The sequence below is a fragment of the Panthera onca genome, chromosome B1 (assembly GCF_046562875.1).
Source record: "Panthera onca isolate mPanOnc1 chromosome B1, mPanOnc1 haplotype 2, whole genome shotgun sequence".
In the NCBI taxonomy this organism is placed as follows: Eukaryota; Metazoa; Chordata; class Mammalia; order Carnivora; family Felidae; genus Panthera; species Panthera onca.
Window position 1 is genome coordinate 191072077 of NC_138342.1, and position 20478 is coordinate 191092554.

Below are 20478 nucleotides of genomic sequence, written 5' to 3' on the forward strand. Positions count from 1 at the left end.
GTTTTAGAAACCATACACATAAATAATATTGTGCTTACCACCTTCATCACCAGATGACTGATCACCAGATAATTTATATAAAGACATCTGAGTATGAAAAACTTAGAGATAAATGAGAAGACACAAACGAAAGACGTGTACTGACTACAGGGTATAATTTCAGTGAGCACAGGTGAACTTATTTACTACTAAGTGAGAATTTGGTTTAGTTTTCTTGGGGTCAAACCTTGAAATGAGGATTAAAAGAAAGACTTAAAGGCTTTATTTATCTATTTATTTTTTTAAAGTTTACTTATTTTGAGGGAGAGAGATTCCCAAGTAGGATCCGTGCTCAGCCCAGAGCCTGATGCAGGGCTCAGTCTCACATATAGTGAGATCGCGACCTGAGCCGAAATCAGGAGTCAGATGCTTAACCAACTGAGCCACCCAGGCGCCCCAAAACTTAAAGACTTTAAATCTTTGCATTCTTTTTTCTGTGAGAGTTCACTGTACTTTCTACTTCAAACCATGTGACCACCCAGATCACCTGCCAACTCCCTTGCCATAAAATGCTAGAAGTGCTGGGTAAAATATATTAAATACCTTTTGGATTGATGCACTCAGCATACTTATTGAGTGTCTAACAGTTACACAGACTCTGTTCCAGGCAGGGAGGACGTAACAGGGAACAAAAGAGCCAAGAGTCAGCCTACCAGTGGAACTTTTACTTTAGGTTAATATAACTGAATTGGAAGAAAGAAGTGGCCGGGAACCAAGGGGAGAGAAAAATTGCTGATAGCATGTGAGATGACCTGAACTGCCTGTCTCTGTAACCTTTCTAATGTCCAAAGAAGAAACAAAACATCATACACCAGTTGTTACTGAGACCCCTACATATATGAGGCTTGACCCTTGAAATACTATACCCTCAGTCCAAGAGTAGACTTAAAACATCTCACTGCAAATGGAACAGTAAGGAAACTTGCTGTGTTGTCTTGAGTCCTACACGGGAAAGAAACCAACTCCTGAAATTTTTAACCACTAGCCTGGGCTTCTTTGGGGTTGGCATAGGAGATTCAGACTTATACTCTCAATGTAGTTTGGGAACTTCCAGCCAAAAAATTAATATTAAAATTGATCCTGGATCTGCAATGCTCCTCCCTGGGGTACCTTGCAGAAACAAATGCGAAACTTCTTTAAAGAATACGCTCTCAACCCAAGTCACAAAGGATTTCCACAAACAAAATACAGCTTTCAGTAAATTAACAGACTAAAGTCACAAAGTTTAAATGGGAACAATCTACCTTGCGCCAAATTCTACAGACAAAACAGCAGAACTGCTCTCCCCCAAAACTTCAGATAATATAATCATTTACTAAAACTTCAGTATGTTTAGGATGTTAAAGACTTGAAAGAAATTAAAACCATTAAGAATAAGACAGTATAAAAATGCAGTTAAAAAAAGTAGAATGTGTATAAATAAGAAAAATGCAGCCACTGAAATCAGAAACTTATTCTATGGTTTAAACAGTATATTAGATACCACTATAGAGAGTATCAGTGAATTGGAAAAGAGATTTGGGGAAATCACTCCGATGGCATCAGAGAAATCAAGAGTGCTTAAACATGAAAGAGTAGTTCTAAGACAAAAAAAGATAGGATAACAGAGCTCAGTATACATCCAGACAGAGTTGCAGAGCCAACAACTGAGCTTTCTTTAGAGTTGCTTAAACAGCTTTCTCCAAAGTTCCTAATATCATGCTTATGGCATATAGAACATGAACGTACTGATCTCTTTTTCATTTCATATGAATTATCTCTGCTATTCTCTTTTTTGTTATTGGATAAAAGCTTTTGGCGGGGGTGATATTTTATTTCAAAGGTGACTTCTCCTAAATTGTAGTAACTTCTCTTTGAGGAGAACTCAGACTTCAATGGTTGCTGCTCAAGAGTATGTAGCTAATCTAAAATGTCAAACACCCTAACTTATTTCAGTGGATGGAAACAAATGTAATGGCTACGTTCTGCTTGTGAAATAACTCGGTGTTTAGTATACTTAACCCTAGTAATGCCGCAGATTTATCCTCCATGAAATTCTTAGTTTTGCACAATCATTTCTTATAGAAACATACATAAAACATACCTATTACACATGCATAGAAAACTGGATAAAAATACCTTTAAAATGCCTCAGTATATGTTTCAGGATATTCTTCCACCCCTTTTAAAGTACTTTACCTGAGAGAGTAAGCAAAAAGGGAAGAAGTTGTCCTAGTCTTGACAATAAAGAATTGTTGACATATGATCAATCAAAACTTCTCTTCTCTCTCATTACCTAATGATCATTTGATTTTAGTGCAATTAAATTTTATTGACTTTCAATGGAGTACATGACATGATATAATAAAGCACATATTTGTAATACGGATAAGGATAGGCTAGGAGGCAACTAAATGCTATTATACATAACAAATGGCTTTAAAGAATAAGAAAAGCAAATGGAATATTCGAAATGACGTGAATTTGCTATGCTTTTCAGTTATCACAGAGGAGATGTCTTGTATAGAAGAAGATGTATAAAAGGAAACAAAGTATAGGGTTTAGTTCTGGCTTTAACTAAACCACATATAAATCAATTAACTTCTGGGGCTCAGTTTTTCTTCTCTGTAAATAAATGCTGTGGGGAGCAAGGTGGGCTCAGACAATGAATTCTGAAGTTTTTTAGCTTTATAATTCTTTTGGGTACAACATGATATTTTCTTGAAACATTAAATTATGTTATAAATATTCAAAATTTAAGGTAATTAAAAGCCCCATATTATCTTAAATTATACATATAAAGCATTTAAGGAACATACAATAAAAAATTACTTTATTTCAACTGTAAGTATTATGAAAACTCCACCGCATTAATTCGTGCCACAAATACCGTACCATATTATCTTGTTATAAATGTTAAAAATAATATTTTTATTCTAAAATAAACCATGCTGTACTACATATGTTGTAAACTAGCAACATCTTAAGGAACATATAGTCAAAATCATTTTGTATCAAACTTAAATTTACTTCAGATTTTACTATTAAAATTTTTTGTGTAAACAATTAATTTTAAAAAGCCAGCATGAAACTTTCAAGCCTAAAAGAAAACTAATGAATCTCTTAAAAGTTATGGGTTACAATACATTTTAAAAATTAAGAACTGGGGCGTATGGGTGGCTCCGTCAGTTACGCGTCCGACTTCAGCTCAGGTCACGATCTCATGGTTCTTGATTTCAAGCCCTGCGACAGGCTCTGTGCTGACAGCTCAGAGCCTGGAGCCTGCTTCGAATTCTATGTCTCCCTCTCTCTCTGCCCCTGCACTGCTTGCACTCTGTCTCTGTCTCTCAAAACGTGAATTAGCATTAAAAAATTTTTTTTAATTAAAAATCACTTTTAGGGAAAAGAGATTTTTACTTCATCCAAACTTTTTTCTGATTTTTATTTTTTAAATATTTCAGCAAACACAGGAAAAATAAGTGATCAGAAAACACACAGAAAGTATCCAACAACACTGCTGATCTCATTTCCCCCCAAATACTAACTTTGCCATTGACATTTTCCCTAGCATATTATTTGATTTCATATTTGTTATCTGCAATTTATTGAGTCCAGATTGTCTATAAAGGTCTTAATTTTGAAACAGAATAAAATCTTTGACGTTTCCTTCCAGTCACGTGATGGCCTCTAGGTAGGGAAGCGTGTTACCACAGACACTAAATATCATGGAGATGCAAAAAACCTAACAGAACCCGCTGTATCCTTCCCATTCTTGGCGTGATCAATGAGAGCGATTTCTTAAGTGGAAACCATGCAATGATGCTCTTTGATTAAAAGGGAAACAGTCACAGTTTAAGCTGACACTTGCTTCCTTGCTGAATGCCCTCCTAGGTCAATAATTTTGGGATAACATTTGGTGTGTACGTAACATAAAAGCCCCTTCCCAGTATGTATTTTTTCTGCTGCTTTAATGACTTTGCGGTGACAAGAACTGCAAAGTACTATAGAAATATGAGTTACTGTTGTTTAGGAGATTAATGATCTGGATTTTCTGAGGCTTTGTTGTGACTTTTAAAGTAGTAGTAAGCATGATTTGTTGAAGCTGGAAGGCTGGGGCTTTTCTACGGGATGCTAACTGCCACTAGAAACCTTCCTCTCAAAATAGAGGTTCGGAAGAAAGCAGGTGACGAAGATATCCTTTCGCAGATCATCTGATCTTTTCTTTCACGAGCCCACGAGCATTTTCACGGCCAGGTATTAACATTTTCCATCGAAGAGATAAGTGGATTTACAATGCAGAAGAGTAACGATCTGGTAGAGGAGGCCGCTCAGGCTGCCATGATAAAACAGAATGGGGGACTTAAACAGTAGAAATTAATGTTCCCACAGTTCTGGAAGCTTGGAGTCCTAGATCAAGGTGCAGCAGAATCAGTTTCTGGTGAGGGTTTCTTCCTGGCTTGCGGATGGCTGCCTTGCCCGTGTCCCCACTTAGCTCCTGGAGACAGCAAGCTAGCTCACTGGCATTTCGTCTTACAACAGCAATCCTGTGGAACCAAGGCCTCACCCTTACGATCCCAAGTAACCTTAATTACTACTTTAGAGTTCCCATCGCCAGATAAAGTCACATGGGGGGGGGGGGTTGGGGCTTCAACATATGAACTTGGGGAGAAACACACATTCAGTCTGTAACACGTGGGTGCAAGCTCCCTCTCTAAAATTTAGTAACTGTGTAACCTGAGCAAATCAATTTCATATTCTAAACTCTCCAATGCCTCATCTGTACAACGGGGTTAATAATCACTCCTATACAGGGAATTAAAAGAGATAATGTATATTTTAGAGTATTTTTATAAACTGTGAAGTATTAATATATATACGTGTATTTTTTTTGGCTAAAGAAAATGTTTATATGTGAGCATGTCCGTAAGATAATTTAATATTTTTAAAAAAATTTTAAAAATATTTTATTTTATTTTTGAGAGAGTGAAAGCAGGGGAGGGGCAGAGGGCGGGGGGCAGAGGATCTGAAGAGGCCTCTGCGCTAGAGTCCAACGCGGGGCTCACACTCACAAACTGTGAGATAGCGACCTGGGCTGAAGTCGAACGCTCAAGCGACTGAGCCACCCAGGTGCCCCAATAACTTCTTAATTTCTTTCTACAAGGTTTTTATTTATTTTTAAGTGTTTTTATTTATTTTGAGAGCAAGAAAGCATGAGCAGGAGAGGGGCAGAGAGAAAAAGAGAGAGAGAATCCTGAGCAGGCTCCATGATGTACGTGCAGAGCCCAATGCGGGCTTGATGTCCTAAACCGTGAGATCATGATCTAAGCTTAGATCAAGAGTCAGACCGACTGAGCCACCCAGGTGCACAAGAAAGTCTTTAAAAACATTCCATTTTCATTTACAAGGGCAAATATATACCTAAAAATAGTTTTAAAAGGATCTCTTAATATCATTTAGAGTGTTTACACAGGATAATGCATCACTAGCATAAAAGGTGGAAAGAATGTACATTATTACAGAGATAATTCCACGTGTGTGGCTAAAGTGTGCTTCCATCTTATATAATGAACTCATACCTGGAGGCACTAATTTGTACTCTTTGCATTTAAAGCAACGTACTAGAAACCATGCTCTCACTGAAACATGGGAAAACGTAAAAGTGAATGAAACAACTTGGCTTTCTATGGCATTGACTTTGAAAATCTGATTAAGACAGATGTCTTTAGCTGATCGTTCTTCAATGTCACGTTGTCATACTTCCCATCAGCAAGATGTTTTAAAGGCGTTCGATTAATATTGCATGCCAGAACTGAAATTACATCCTTTGTCGTTCGGTTCCTAATGGCGCAAGTGATATCTATCAAGTAGTGTTTTATGAAGCGTGCGTGATTTTTATTGCAGGCTGTTTTCACAAATCTTCTTCAGGTTTCGGAAAGACTGCTTAGGGTTTACAATAAATAGGCCCTTCTGCTGAAAATCAGGATGATTCTTTTAAAACTGAGGTGAAGTCTGGATTAGTAGAATTTACTTATCAATAAAAAAATCCTCTACCGGAATCTGTTGTATTCCCATGTGCATGGTCTTGAATATATCTGCTTTGCCTGAATATTTTACTAAATCGTTTGTTATACACAAAATACGTGCCAAGCACACATCACTCACAAAACCTTCATCGGTGTGCACGTGCATTATCTTCGAGTAAGGAAAGCATGTGGGATGTGGATGCAGTTTAGACTATTTTACATTCACTGGGTTTGTGCTACAGAAGTATGTATTTTATTTTCTAAATATAATCACTGATTTATTTTTTTAACTTCATTTATTTTGAGAGAGAGAATGTATGCATGTGACTGGGGGAGGGGCAGAGAGGGAGAGAAGGAATCTCAAGCAGGCTCCATGCTGTCCGCACAGAGCCCGACATGGGGCTCGATCCCACGAACTGTGAGATCACGACCTGAGTTGAAATCAAGAGTTGGACGCTCCAAGACTGAGGCCCCCAGACGCCCCAATTACCAATTTATTTTTAAGACAAATAAGTGTCCTGACATTAATTTCAAAATTTCTGAAACTCGGTATCAAACATGTCATTTTCATTTATTAAAGACCCAAAATCATAATATAATCTTCCATATATATAAGTTAGTACATTACAAGTGAAAAAAAGAAACTTTTGTATTTGATATACATGTATATATATGTATGTATATGCATGTATATGTATGTGCATACATATACACACATATACATATGTATACACATATGTGTATGTGTATATGTGTGTATATATGTATATACACATATGTATACATGTATATATATGCATGTGTATGTATATGTACATGCACACATGTATGCATATGTATATATGTATGTATACACATGTATGTGTGTACATGTGTGTATGTATATATATGTGTATATATACATATACATATACACACGATACTATATATATATTGCTCTGAACATACATGTATATATATGTATATATGCATATACACATGTATACATATGTGTGTGTGTATATATATATATACACATGTGTATGTGTACATGTGTGTATATATGTGTGTATATATATGTATACATACGCACACGATACCATATATATATTGCTCTGAACATAAACCAACATATGTAAACTCCTGACTCTATTTTTAATATATTCTATTCTTTCATCCTCGGTTACCTTTATTTATAAAATTAGGGGGGATAGATTATGATTTCTAATATCTTTTCCCAGTTAAAAAAAATTCCACAATTCTCTAGCGTTTTTTACGTGTGTGTGTGTGTGTGTGTGTACGTGTATGTGTCTGTGTGTACGTGCACATACACAGTTTAAAGCTTTGGATGCTAACTTCTAAGTATCCCATGCTATTACATGTTATTTTGGATTTTATAAAATATAAATGTACTCAAGAGTTTGGGCATCTGCGTGCCTGGTCTCTTTCTCTTCCTCTGCTGTGTAGCTATGGTGGCCGTGAAGACCCTGAGCCCCAAGGCCGAGGTGCCCAAGCCCAGGTGGCCCAAGGGCTGCAGGATGCTCTGAGGACCAACTCGGGGCCTAAGGGCACCATGAAAATTCGTGCTTCTGGAGACATCAAGCTTACTAAGTACGGCAACGTGCTCCTTCGTAAAATGCAAATTCAACACCCAACAGCCTCCTTACGAGCCAAAGTAGCCCAAGATTGCATGACTGGTGAGTGAGCCACCCCCAGCGTCCTCATCGTTGGAGCACTGGCCAAACAGGTGGATCTCTGCATTTCTGAAGTTCTTTGTACCAGAATAACAACAGTCAGATTTGAATCTGCAAAGGAAAAGGTACTTCCGTTCTGGAACAAGTCAAAGCGAGCAAAGAGATGGACAGGGTAACACAGAGCGTTGGCCAGAATATCTCCACATACTAAAGCTCACGCTGAATGTGCTACCGTCCTAAGAGAGGCTGTGGCGGACTCCATCTGGGCCGTTACAAAACAAGATGAACCTACTGACTTCTTCATGGTTGAGGTTAAGGAGATGAAGCATAAATCTGAAACCAATACAAGCTTAATCAGAGGTCTGGTTTTGGACCAAAGGGCCTGGCATCCTGATGTGAAAAAAAAGACGGTTCATAATCCTCATATGTGCAATGTGTCATAAGAATGTCAAAAAAAAAATAAGCGAATTCTTGTCTTTCACAAGAATGCAGAGACAGAAAGTAGTAAAAGCAGAAAGAAAATTATTTGAAGATGTAATTTAAAAAATGATAGAGCTGAAAAAGAAAGTCTGTGCGGACTCAGAGAAAAGATCTGTTGTTATTTAATCGAGGGAATGGACTGTTTTCCTTAGATGCTCTTGCAAAAGAAGGCATAGCAGCTCTGTGCAGAGCTAAAGGGAGAACTGTGGAAAGGTTGATTCTTGCCTGTGGGAGGGTAGCTTTACATTCTTTGGATGACCCAAATCCTGATTGTTTGGGACATGCTGGTCTTGTCTACAAGGATACATCGGGAGAAGAGAAGTTCACCTTCATTGAGAAATGTTAACAATATTGGTCAAAGGACCAAATAAGCACACACTTACTCAAGTCAAGGATACAGTAAGAGATGGCTTGAGGGCTGTTGAAAATTCTATGGCTGATGGCTGTGTCATCCAGGGGCTGGTGCAGGGGTGGTGGCAATGGCAGAAGCCCAGATCATAAGCCTGGTATAAAGGGGAAGCCCAACCTGGTGTTCAAGCATTTGCTAACGTGCTGCTCATGATTGCCATGGTTCTTGCCCAGAGCTCTGGTTTTGACTTTCCAGTGAATTAAAATTCAAGCTAGAGCAGAGCGTTCAGAATCTGGTGAACTTGTAGGTGTGGACTTGAACACAGGTGGGCCAGTGGTGGCAACAGACGTCAGCCCAGGGGATAACTATTGTGTGAAGAAACAGCTTCTTCACTCCTGCACTGTGACAGCCACCAACGTTCTCCAGGTTGATGAGACCACAGGAACTGCAATATCTTCTCCAGGAGGTTGAACCGAAGCTTTTCCCCTGTATCATCTGAACCATGAAGACGCAATGATCTTAAGAACGGAGCTACGGAATTTTTGTCCCAACTTCAAATGATTTGCAAAGGAATTTCCCCTATGAAGGGGAGAATGCTGGCATCCACCCAAATTCTTAAGTTCTGGAATTATAATTACAGCATTTTTTAAACTGCACTGCAGTATACACACATAAAACAGGCCATTTTTACCAATGATCATGATGTTTGCTTTAGCTTCTCTGATCCAAAAAGTGCATGTTAGAAAAGCACGTGTGATCTACCTTGTTATTCAATATTCCTTCAAAAACAAAGCAAAAACATCTACTCAAGATAAAACAATTGATCAAAGACATTATAAAGGCAAATAGCAAAGGGTTTATTCTGGGATGTGTCTCCCTTGGGCTGTATCTCCATAGTCGATGTGAGATAAAGTTGGCTCTATCTCTCCCGAATTAGCTGCGGTCTTTAGGGATCTCACAGACACGTGGCTTTTGCCAACTATATGTCTGCTACAAAGGAGAATAAAAATATTAACATTAAGATCGACAGTCTTATCCAGTGTTGCCCTGCACATTCATCTTGTTTGGATAATTGCACATTTAAAATTAGAGTCTACTTATCTGGTTCTGGACATTAGGGAATAATGCGCATGGAAAAGGGTTTTCAGATTCTAATTCCCCATGGCAGATCACTGCAATTCTCATTAATTCTATAAGGAAGAACTTGCCTCTCCTTCAATGTTTACTTGAATTTTTTTCTGCTGTATGTGGTTCACTGAAGGAATGGCAATAGTTCACTTTAAAAACATTCTCTCCATTAGCAAGAATCGATTTTCTAAAGCATTCCAACACGTCCATATCCAGTCTATAACAAGTCCTTTAACCCCTAATGCTCAAAAAAAACCTGCGTGCTTAAAAGATAATGCTTACTGCAAGAAACAAGAAAAAGAGAAAAAGAAAAAAAGAAAGAAAAAGGAACTACATATTTTTCTATTTTATTTATTTATTTGTTTATTTATTTATAGCTAGCCATGAGTAAATTACCCAGTAATTCTAGAAGGGAGTCACTACACATCTAAAAGGGAGTTGCTAAAAATCTTGAATCTATAAAATGTAACTTTATACATCCTAAATGCAAAAGTGGGAGGCACCAAGGGAGGGAGAAATCTATGGAGGAAATTTACACTCATTAAAGTTTATTAAATTCATTAGGCTATGTACTCAACATACATTATTTTATTTAATTCCACAGCCATTTATAATCTGTCACTACTTATTCCTATTTCATAAGCAAGGAAAGAAAGTTCTGAGAAATCAACAAGTCTGGCAATGGTGACAGAATAGGACTCCAAAGCTTTTCATACTAATTTATACAGGAATAATTATTTTTGTCAGTTTTGATTTAGACTTTTGTCAAGAAGAAAATGGAGATGAAAGGTCAGCTTTAAGATTGTACTGCAGACTCTGGAAACATTGGCCTTAAACAACACATTATAGCAGATGTACTTAACAGATATACACAGAACATTCCATCCAAAAACTGCAGAATGCACACTGTTCTCAGTGCATATGGGACATCTCCAAGATAGATCACAGGCTAGGTTATAAACCAAGTCTTAATAAGTTCAAGAAGACTGAAACCCTATCAAGTTTCTTCCTTAACCGTAATGGTACAAAACCAGAAATCAGTTACAAGAAGAAAACTGGGAAACCCTGAAAAATGTAAAAATTAAATAGTATGTTGCTGAACAACCAGTGGGTCAATGAAGAAATCAAATAAGAAATGAACAAATACCTAGAAACAAATGGAAACAGAAATATGATATACCAAAATTTTGGGGTTCTTAAGAGGGAAGATCATAGTAATACAGGCTTACCTCAAAAAAAACAATCTCAAACAATCTAACTTTACGTATAAAAGAGCTACAAAAGAACAAACAAAGCCCAAAGTCAATAGAAAAAAGGGAATAATAAAGATCAATGAAACTAAAACCTGGTTCTTTGAAAAGATAAAATTGACAAACCATTAGATCAACCAAGAAAAAAAAAGAGAGAGGGTTCTAATTAACAAAGTCAGAAATTAAAGAGAAGTTACAAATAACACCATTGAATTAGAAATGATCATATGAGACTACTCTGAATAACTAGACACCAACAAACTGGACAAACTAGAAGAAATGAATGAATTCTTAAAAAACATACAGGGGCGCCTGGGTGGCTCAGCTGGTTAAGTGTCTGACTTCGGCTCAGGTCATGATCTCATGGTTTGTGAGTTCGAGCCCCGCACTGGGCTCTGGGCTGACAGTTCAGAGCCTGGAACCTGCTTCAGATTCTGTGTCTCCCACTCTCTCTGCTCCTCCCCTGCTCACACTCTGTCTCTCTCTCTCAAAAGTAAAATAAAAAAGAGTTAAAAAAAAAAAAAACATACAACAATCTTCTGAGCCGTGAAGAAATAAAAAATCTGATTAACATTAAAAGGCTGAAATCGGTAATCAAATACCTCCTGACAAACAAAAAGTTCAGGACCAGATGGCTTCACCAGTAAATTCTACCAAACATTCAAAGACAATTTAAAATCTATCCTTCTAAATTCTTCCAAAATATTGAAGAAGAGGGAACAACTTCCAAATTCATTTTATGAGGCCAGTGTCACCCTGATATCAAAGCCAGACAAGAAAGCCACAAAAATGGAAAATTGTAGGCCAATATCATTGATGAACACAGATGGTAAATTCTCAACAAAATATTAGCAAACTTAATTCAATAATACATTAAAAGGATGATACGCCATGATCAAGTGGAATTTATTCCAGGAATGCAAGTTGGTTCAACATTATATCCATAAAGCAATCAACATGATATAGCACATTAATAAAATGAGGACTAAAAATTCATACGGTCATCTCAGTAGATGCAGGAAAAAAATGTGATGAAATTCGACATCCATTTATGATTAAAAATTCTTAACCAAGTGGGTATAAGGGGAATATACCTCAACATTATACAGGCCACAGATGATAAATCCACAGTTGATACCATACTCAATGGTAAAAAGCTGAAAGCTCTCCAAGACCAGGAAATAGATAAGGAGGCCCACTTTTGTCATTTTTATTCAACATAGTATTGGGATTCCTAGCCATAGCAACTAGGCAAGAAAAAGAAATAAAAGGCATCCAAATTGGAAAGGCAATAGTAAAACTGTCACCTTTTGCAGATGACATGATACTATATACGGAAAATCCTTAAGACCCCACCAAAAAAAAAATATTAGAATAAACGAATTCAGTAAAGTAGCAGGATTCAAAATCAACATCCAGGAATCTGTAGCACATATATATATATATATATGTATATATATATATATATATACACACACACACACACACACACACACACACATATCTAATAATGTATTATCAGAAAGAGAAATAAAAAAATTCCATTTATAATTGCAACAAAAGGAATAAAATACTTAGGAATGAATTTAACCAAGGAGGTAAAAGATCTGTACGTTGAAAATGATAAGACACTGATGAAAGAAACTGAAGACATAAATAAATGAAAAGATCCTATGCTCAACACTGAAAGAATATTGTTTTTTTTTAAATGTTTATTTATTTTTCAGGAAGAGAGACACAGAGTGTGATCAGGGGAGGGGCAAAGAGACAGGGAGACACAGAATGGGAAGCAGGCTCCAGGTTCTGAGCTGTCAGCACAGAGTCCGACACGGGGCTCAAACTCACGGATTGTGAGATCGTGATCTGAGCCGAAGTCGGATGCTTAACCGACTGAGCCACCCAGGCGCCCCTGGAAGAATATTGTTAAAACGTCCATACTACCCAAGGTAATCTACGGATTCAGTGCAATCCCCATCAAAATTCTAATGGAATTTCTCACAGAACCAGAAGAAATAATTCTAAAATTTTTATGGAAACATAAAAGATCCTGAATAGCCAAAGCAATCTTGAGGGAGAAGAACAAAACTGGAGGTATTATGCTCCCCGGTTTCAAACTATACCTTGAAGCTATGGTATTATTATAAAAACAGACAGGTAGATCAGGGGGACACAACTGAATTAAACCTACACATATATGGACAATTAATTTATGGCAAAGGAGCCAAGAACACACAATGGAGAAAGGACAGTCTCTTCAATAATGGTGTTGAAAAAAATGGACAGCCACATGCCAAAGAATGAAAATGGACCACTATCTTATACCATACACAAAAGTTAATTCAAATGGATTAAATACTTATGAGAACTAAAACCACAGAATTCCTAAAATACTCAACATTGGTCTTAGCAATATTTTGTGGATGTGACCCCAAAGGCAAGGGAAACAAAAGCAAAATAATAAATAAATGGGATTACATCAAAATAAAAAGCTTCTCCACAATGAAAGGAGTCATGATCAAAATGAAAAGGCAATCTACTGAATGGGAGATTCTTGCAAATCACATATCTGACGAGGGATTGATATCCAAAATACACACAAAATTCATACCAATTAACAACAACAAATCAACCCGGTTGAAAGACGGACAGAGGAAATAGACATTCTCCCAAAGAAGATGTACTCAAGCGTTAGCAAGGATCGAGAGAAACAGGAACCCTCGTACACTGTTGGTGGGAATGCAAACTGCTGCAGAGCCTATGCAAAATGATACAGAGGGCCCTCAAAACATTAGCAACAGAACTACCATACGACCTAGCAATTTCACTTCTGGGTAGTTATCTGAAGAATACAAATACGCCGATTTAAAAAGATATACGTACCCCTATGCATTCACTGCAGCATTATTTACAATAGCCAAGAAATAGAAACTACCTAGACATCCACCAATGGATTATATATTATTATTATACTAGAATATAATATATTATTATTAATTAGTAGTATTGTAATTAATAGTATTGTTTTATTATAATAAAATTATCATAGTATATATTAACAGAATATATTAATTAGCAACATTTTGTGGATGTGACTCCAAAGGCAAGGGAAACAAAAGCAAAACTAAATAAACGGTATTACATCAAACTAAAAAGCTTCTCCACAATGAAAGGAATCATGATCAAAATGAAAAGGCAATCTACTGAGTGGGAGAGTCTTGCAAATCATCTATCTGACAAGGGATTAATATCCAAAATATACACAAAATTCACACCAACAACAATCAACCTTATAATATTAAATTATTATTATAAATTATGTTAATTACCATTATAATATATCAATAATTATATAAGTTATAATTTATAATGATTCATTATAATAATATATTATAATACTTTTATTATAATAATATAATACTATATTATTATTATTATATTATGTATATTATACATAATATACACAAGCAGGGGAGGGACAGAAATAGACACACACAGAATCGGAAGCAGGCTCCAGGCTGTTAGCACAGAACCTAAAGCAGGGATTGAACTCACAATATACATAAAACATAATATGTATTGTGAATAGAATACCACTCAGCCATAAAAGAGAATGAACTCTTACCATTTGTAACAACATGGATGGGACTTCAAGAGATTATGCTAAGTGAAATAAGTCAGATGGAGAAAGACAAATACAGTATGATTTCACTTGTATGTGAAATCTAAAAATTACAAATGAACAAACAAAACAAAAACTTGTACACTGGTGGTCACAGTTGGGGAAGGGGGAAAAGGGTGACTGGAAAGGGGGAAGGTGATCCACTCGAGTGGTGGGTGATAACTAGACTTTTAGTGGCAATCAGTTTATAGTGGATCTAGACGTCAAATTAGAATACTGAACCCCTGAAACTTCTGTAATGTTATATAGCAATTTTACGCCCCCTGTAAATAGTACTGCAGAAATTTAGTTTTAACTTTTTAGAAATTCAACTTAAAAAATTTTTTTAATGTGTATTTATTTTTGAGAGAGAGACAGAGAGAGACAGAGCACGAGTTGCGGAGGGACAGAGAGAGAGAGAGACACAGAATCCGAAGTAGGCTCCAGGCTCTGAGCCGTCGGCCCAGAGCCCATCGTGGGTCTCAAACTCACCAACTGTGAGATCATGACCCGAGCCAAAGTCAGATGCTCAACTGACTGAGCCACAAATTCAATGAGAATTGAAGAAATGATTGCTTTATTTTGAGTCTGTGGTCACAGTGGCATCTCATTAAGACCAGTGTGGAGACCACAACCCAGCAGTGATAGCAAAAGCATTGTCTGATTACAGGGAAACTACACAACATTTTTAAAAAATAATTTTTTTTAACATTTTCTATTTTTAGAGGCAGAGCACAAGCAGAGGAGGGACAGAAAGAGACACACACAGAATCGGAAGCAGGCTCCAGGCTCCAAGCTGTCAGCACAGAACCTGAAGCAGGGATCGAACTCACAAACCATGAGTTCATGACCCGAGCCGAAGGCAGTCGCTTAACCCACTGAGCCACCCAGGGGCCCTGAAACTACACAGCATGTTAAATGAGGAACACAGATTAAAAAAAATAATGTGGACGTTATCTTCCAGTTGTATAAAGACAACATCTTTTAGTGTGTAGGCAGTATTTTGTCTCATTTTGAAATTTTCTGAAGCCAGTTCATCTCTTTCTCATGGTAAGAAACCAAAATGTATTAGGTTACAAAATTTTCCTAAAAGTAATCATTCAAAAAACAAAAGAAAACAAAAACAAACAAGGTCCGAGACAGAATTCCTTTTTTTCTTGTCCTTACAATACATCTTGGGGTTGGCAGGTTATTCTACAAACTCACAATAGTTGCTAATGTAAGCATAAAATATTTTTCCTAACGTGCTTAAGGGATTACCAGAGTTATCAAATCAAACAGTACTACAAAGCACAATCCCATAGGCTCATATTTGATTATCACCACAATTTACAGCCAAACATTTGAGACAGCATTATTAAAAGTTAATGGCCTTCTGGTTTATAAAGAACTGTTAACTCTTTAACTTCTCCCATCCAAGTACTAACCAGGCCCGACCCTGCTTAGCTTCTGAGATCAGACGAGATCGGGCGCGTTCAGGGTGGTATGGCCAGAGACTTAACTCTTTAACTTCTGACCTTCATTATATTACTTCCATGTTTACATTTTAGTGAGGACATCAAAATAGGGTCAAGTTCATATGTGACAGTCAAAGCAAAATAATATCTGCTTCCCTTATAATTTCTTGCTTCTTACCTATCATGTGAAAACACAGGATAACTCTAATTTTTTTAATCGTATGCATGTAATAAAAACAGAGTACGAGAATAGGATAAAAGTCCAATTTACGTGATCATGTTCAAGAACTGTCTTTTTGGCACGATAGCGCAATTAGAGGGCTCACACCTTACATACATCATTTGACTTAAAAAACGTTCACCAGAGGGGCGCCTGGGTGGCTCAGTCGGTTGAGCGTCCGACTTCGGCTTAGGTCACGATCTCGCGGTCCGTGAGTTCGAGCCCCGCGTCAGGCTCTGGGCTGATGGCTCAGAGCCTGGAGCCTGCTTCCGATTCTGTGTCTCCCTCTCTCTCTGCCCCTCCCCCGTTCATGCTCTGTCTCTCTCTGTCTCAAAAATAAATAAATGTTAAAAAAAAATTAAAAAAAAAAAAAAAAAAAAAAACGTTCACCAGAATCAACGGACAAAGACACGTGACATCAAACGCTTCCTCAAGCAAATCGGAAGGTACTCTAACAAAGAATACTGATTAACTTTCAAACAACGAAGATCACGGAACCCAAGCTAGAGGTAACACATCACTGTACAAAAACGAAAAGTGACCTCGGAAACACTCTTAAAATTCAAAAATGCACCACACATAATCAGCATTCAAAGCGAGATCACCGGGTTTAAGCGGTAAGCACGTTGCCGTGGCACTGAGTGACAAAGCGGGTAAGTGTGACGATGAGGCTGTGATGTCTGACATGCCTTCATTCATGGTTGCTGCTCACAAAGACCAGCGTTAATGAAAGCGCTTTCTGATTTCAAGGCAGGTCAGAAATTTGAAGATTTATAACGGGGTACGCCGAATGGAGCTGTCAAAAAGGGAAGTGACACTCACAATGAAATGGTCACATAATGATCTAGTTTTCATCCTAATTGGGGAAAAAAAGAAAAAAAAAAATCTTTGTGAAGAACCTGGCAAATGTTGTTGGGAAAAGAGGCTCACAACAAAAGAGGAAGGGAAAGGAAAAAAAAAAAGTGCTTGCAGGGGTTATTTCTTCAAAGAATTACAGAAGAGGTCAGAGATGATGTGGTGCCCAAGGAGACAGTGAATTTAGTAGATAGAGTACCTTCCTTTAAGGGCTTTATTCCCCTTTCATTTAGAATATAGAAAGGAGTCAGAACAAGACAAAAGACGAGGAAAGAACCAAACTTCCAAAATAGCATTACACTACATTATTAATAGTGTCATATTAAGAGAAATGACGGCTCTCAAAAGAGTACTTTTGTCTCTACTTACTTTAATTAAACTCCCTAGGCTTTAAAGCAAATTTGGAACTTTCTTTTAAAGAGAAAAAAAAAAAAAAACCATCACGACTGATTAAGATTTGATTTCTGTCCTCTAATGGTCCTCAAGCACAGTTATATCCTATTCAAAGCAATAGAAACAGCGGCGGCAAAAACAAACCTCATCAAGCAATTTTCTCACGACGGCGAAGATTTCAGCCTCTGCCCCTCTCCCTTTCTCACAGATAAATTAGTTCCTACTGTGCCAACTTCCTTCTAGCAGGCACCGATCCATTACATTGAAACGATCCATTACATTGAGACATTACAACAAAACTATACTAGTATGAGTGTTTCCATTAACTTTCTCTATACCAGATTACCAGAACAAGTTTGCTTCAAAATAAACCGATGAGATTTAAAAAAAAAATCAGGGTCAAGTATGAGCTCTGAAAATGAACACAGCACATCTCTATTGCGCGGATACAATTTTAAAAATCCATTCTGGCCAACGTAATGTCATGATTCTTGACCTAACACACCTTAAAGGAATCATATTTCTTGTCTTCTCCATGTGCATTGCCAATCTGCGCAAAACAGAAGTCATCCCCTTTCGTGCATATACCCTGCCCAACCCATCGTTTCCTTCTCAACCATTTCACTTCTCCACTGAAGTCACCATTTTCTACTTGAAAGTTCGACGATTTTTTTTGATTTTTACCCTCTTTGATCGTTTGTATTTAATCATCAACGAGTTTGCTGTTAGCTGATTAAAACCATACCTTGATTATGTGTCCTCCACTTGATTCCCATTACCCTTATCATCCCTCCCTCTTTTATTAAATAAAAACCCTCGTCTGCTGACTAAGTATAAACCCTGCAAAAAAGTGTATGCTGACATTTTTGTCTATTGACTATCTCCGTGCCGGTCTATCCCGCTTACAATAGACAACTTTGTTTTCATAAGTGTATTCTTCTGAAGCAACAATGGTTCATTGCTGCCAAATCACAAGTGCAAATTTTATTTCCCCAATAACGTTCCAGTACTTTGGAGAGACGGACACAGAAGACAGGTTGATTGGACTGAAGGAGCTTATGCTGTTTTTGGAGGCAAGTGCCAAAAAATAATTTAAAAAAACCAACCCAAACTATAGGGGGAAAACACATATGGAAGCCTTTGCTCTGTGCTGGGGTTAGTTAACCTTAGGTAAACCGAAGGGAGAAGCAAAGATATATGCAAGTCAAATCGGCCATGATAGAGAACAGCTGGAGATGAGCGGCAACACTGGTTTGGAAAATAAGTGAAGAACAAAGTGAGACGAACTGATGACTTTAAAATCCAAGTAGGAGAATTTTTACTTGATATGGTAAGGCCATGCAGAGGTTCCTCGGAAGAGATTTATTACGAGGAAAGAAGTCGAAGGATGATTAACCCCGGGGACTTGCCTAGGGTCTAAGGACCTTGTGACAGCATTTGGCTGAAGTGATGACTGTCTTTGTAAGTGTGGGGGCTGAACAGACTCATTTGGTAATGGTTCATTCATTCGTTCCACATATACCTACTGGGCACTTACCACAGTATGAGGGACACGTTAGTTAAAAAAAGTAGGTTTTCGCTAGGTTGGTAATGGTTTAGAAATGTTTACACATTAGGATGTCTTGTTGAGGTATCTTAGAGGCTGCTGAGTATTTGAGGAATTGAAAGGAGAGCTGAAACTGGAAAAAAAGAAGTGCGTTACTTATTTGCCTGATAAACACAGCTATTAGTGTTTAAAGCAGATTATACTCCTCAAATTTATATATATTTTCTTCCGGATTCCTCGTATGTTCTATGTCGTTAATGTAGTGGATCCACTTGATCATGACTCCATCGCTATTTCTGAAATTAACTATTACAGTTTCCTATGTAACCTACTGAAGGCTTAAAAATTCCTTGTAGATATTCATTCCTTCATTATAGCAATCCTCCAGAACGGGGGGGGGGGGGGGGGAGGGAGGGGGTCTTCATTTAAATGCTTAATATCTTTAGAAATGCCTCCCGGGCTGATATTCCATCCAATTCCAACGAGTAAGACACAAATTACCTCCTTCATTTATTTATCGATCGCTTCATTCAATAATTCATACAAAGACATATACATTGAATGCCTCCAGTATTTCAGGTACCTGCCAGGTACTAGTGATTCAATGTTCGGTTAAACAGATAGTTTCCTGCCCTTTGGCAGCTCCCACTGTGTCTGACTCCAAAGCTTTTTTCCTACCCTGCCCTCCCACTCTTGGGTATAAACATACAAAGAGATTAAACACTATCCGGTAAATTATCGAAGAGATGAAATACGCTCATTTCTGAAAGAGTCACACGAGGCTTTTCTGATAAAACAATGCGGGAGTTATCCCGAGGCATGCATCTTTCGGGCAGAAGAGCAGACAGAGGAGATTCCAGGGCAACTGGGAAAGAAGTAAAAGCAAGAAGACGACGTGATGTGCAGAAAAGCAGTTCACGTTGGCTAGGGCGTGATGGGTGGGGGAGGCGCTGGGAGAGGGCAGGCGGAAGGCAAATGACTTAGGAGATGAAGTCGGAAACATAGGACGGAGAAAGATTCTGATGAGCCTTGCCTTGTGTACGGGTTACAGAATTCACAGACATATTGTACCGGCACCAGGAAGGTGCTTGAATGGTTTGAAGCAAATGAATGACAAGGTCTGAGATGCATTTTATGAAGATCACTTTGGCACCAGCATGGGGGATGGATGTGGGGTGAGTGAGTGAGTGTGTGTGTGTGTGTGTGTGTGTGTGTGTGTGTTATGTTTGCACGAGTGGTGAGGGATGAAGGTTAGTAGATATTTGTTCGCACTATTGCACGGAGTCCATAAACACAAGCCCATGAAGTGGATAAAGATGTGGGGCCACATTTAAAAGATAATTAAGAGGTAGAATAAACTGATTACCTTAGCAACAGATTAAATGCAGGGTAGGCTAAAAGAGAGAGATGTGCATGGGATTTTCAAAA

The 20478-nt window shown here is 37.7% G+C and overlaps 1 protein-coding gene and 1 pseudogene across 14 annotated transcripts in view; one reads left to right on the plus strand and one right to left on the minus strand.

The window, feature by feature from the left end:
• Positions 1-20478, minus strand: part of TENM3 (teneurin transmembrane protein 3) — a 613263-nt gene that overhangs the window by 198253 nt on the left and 394532 nt on the right. The gene's annotated exons all lie outside the window — the stretch shown is intronic.
• On the plus strand, positions 2492-9014 carry LOC132692809 (T-complex protein 1 subunit zeta-like; annotated as a pseudogene).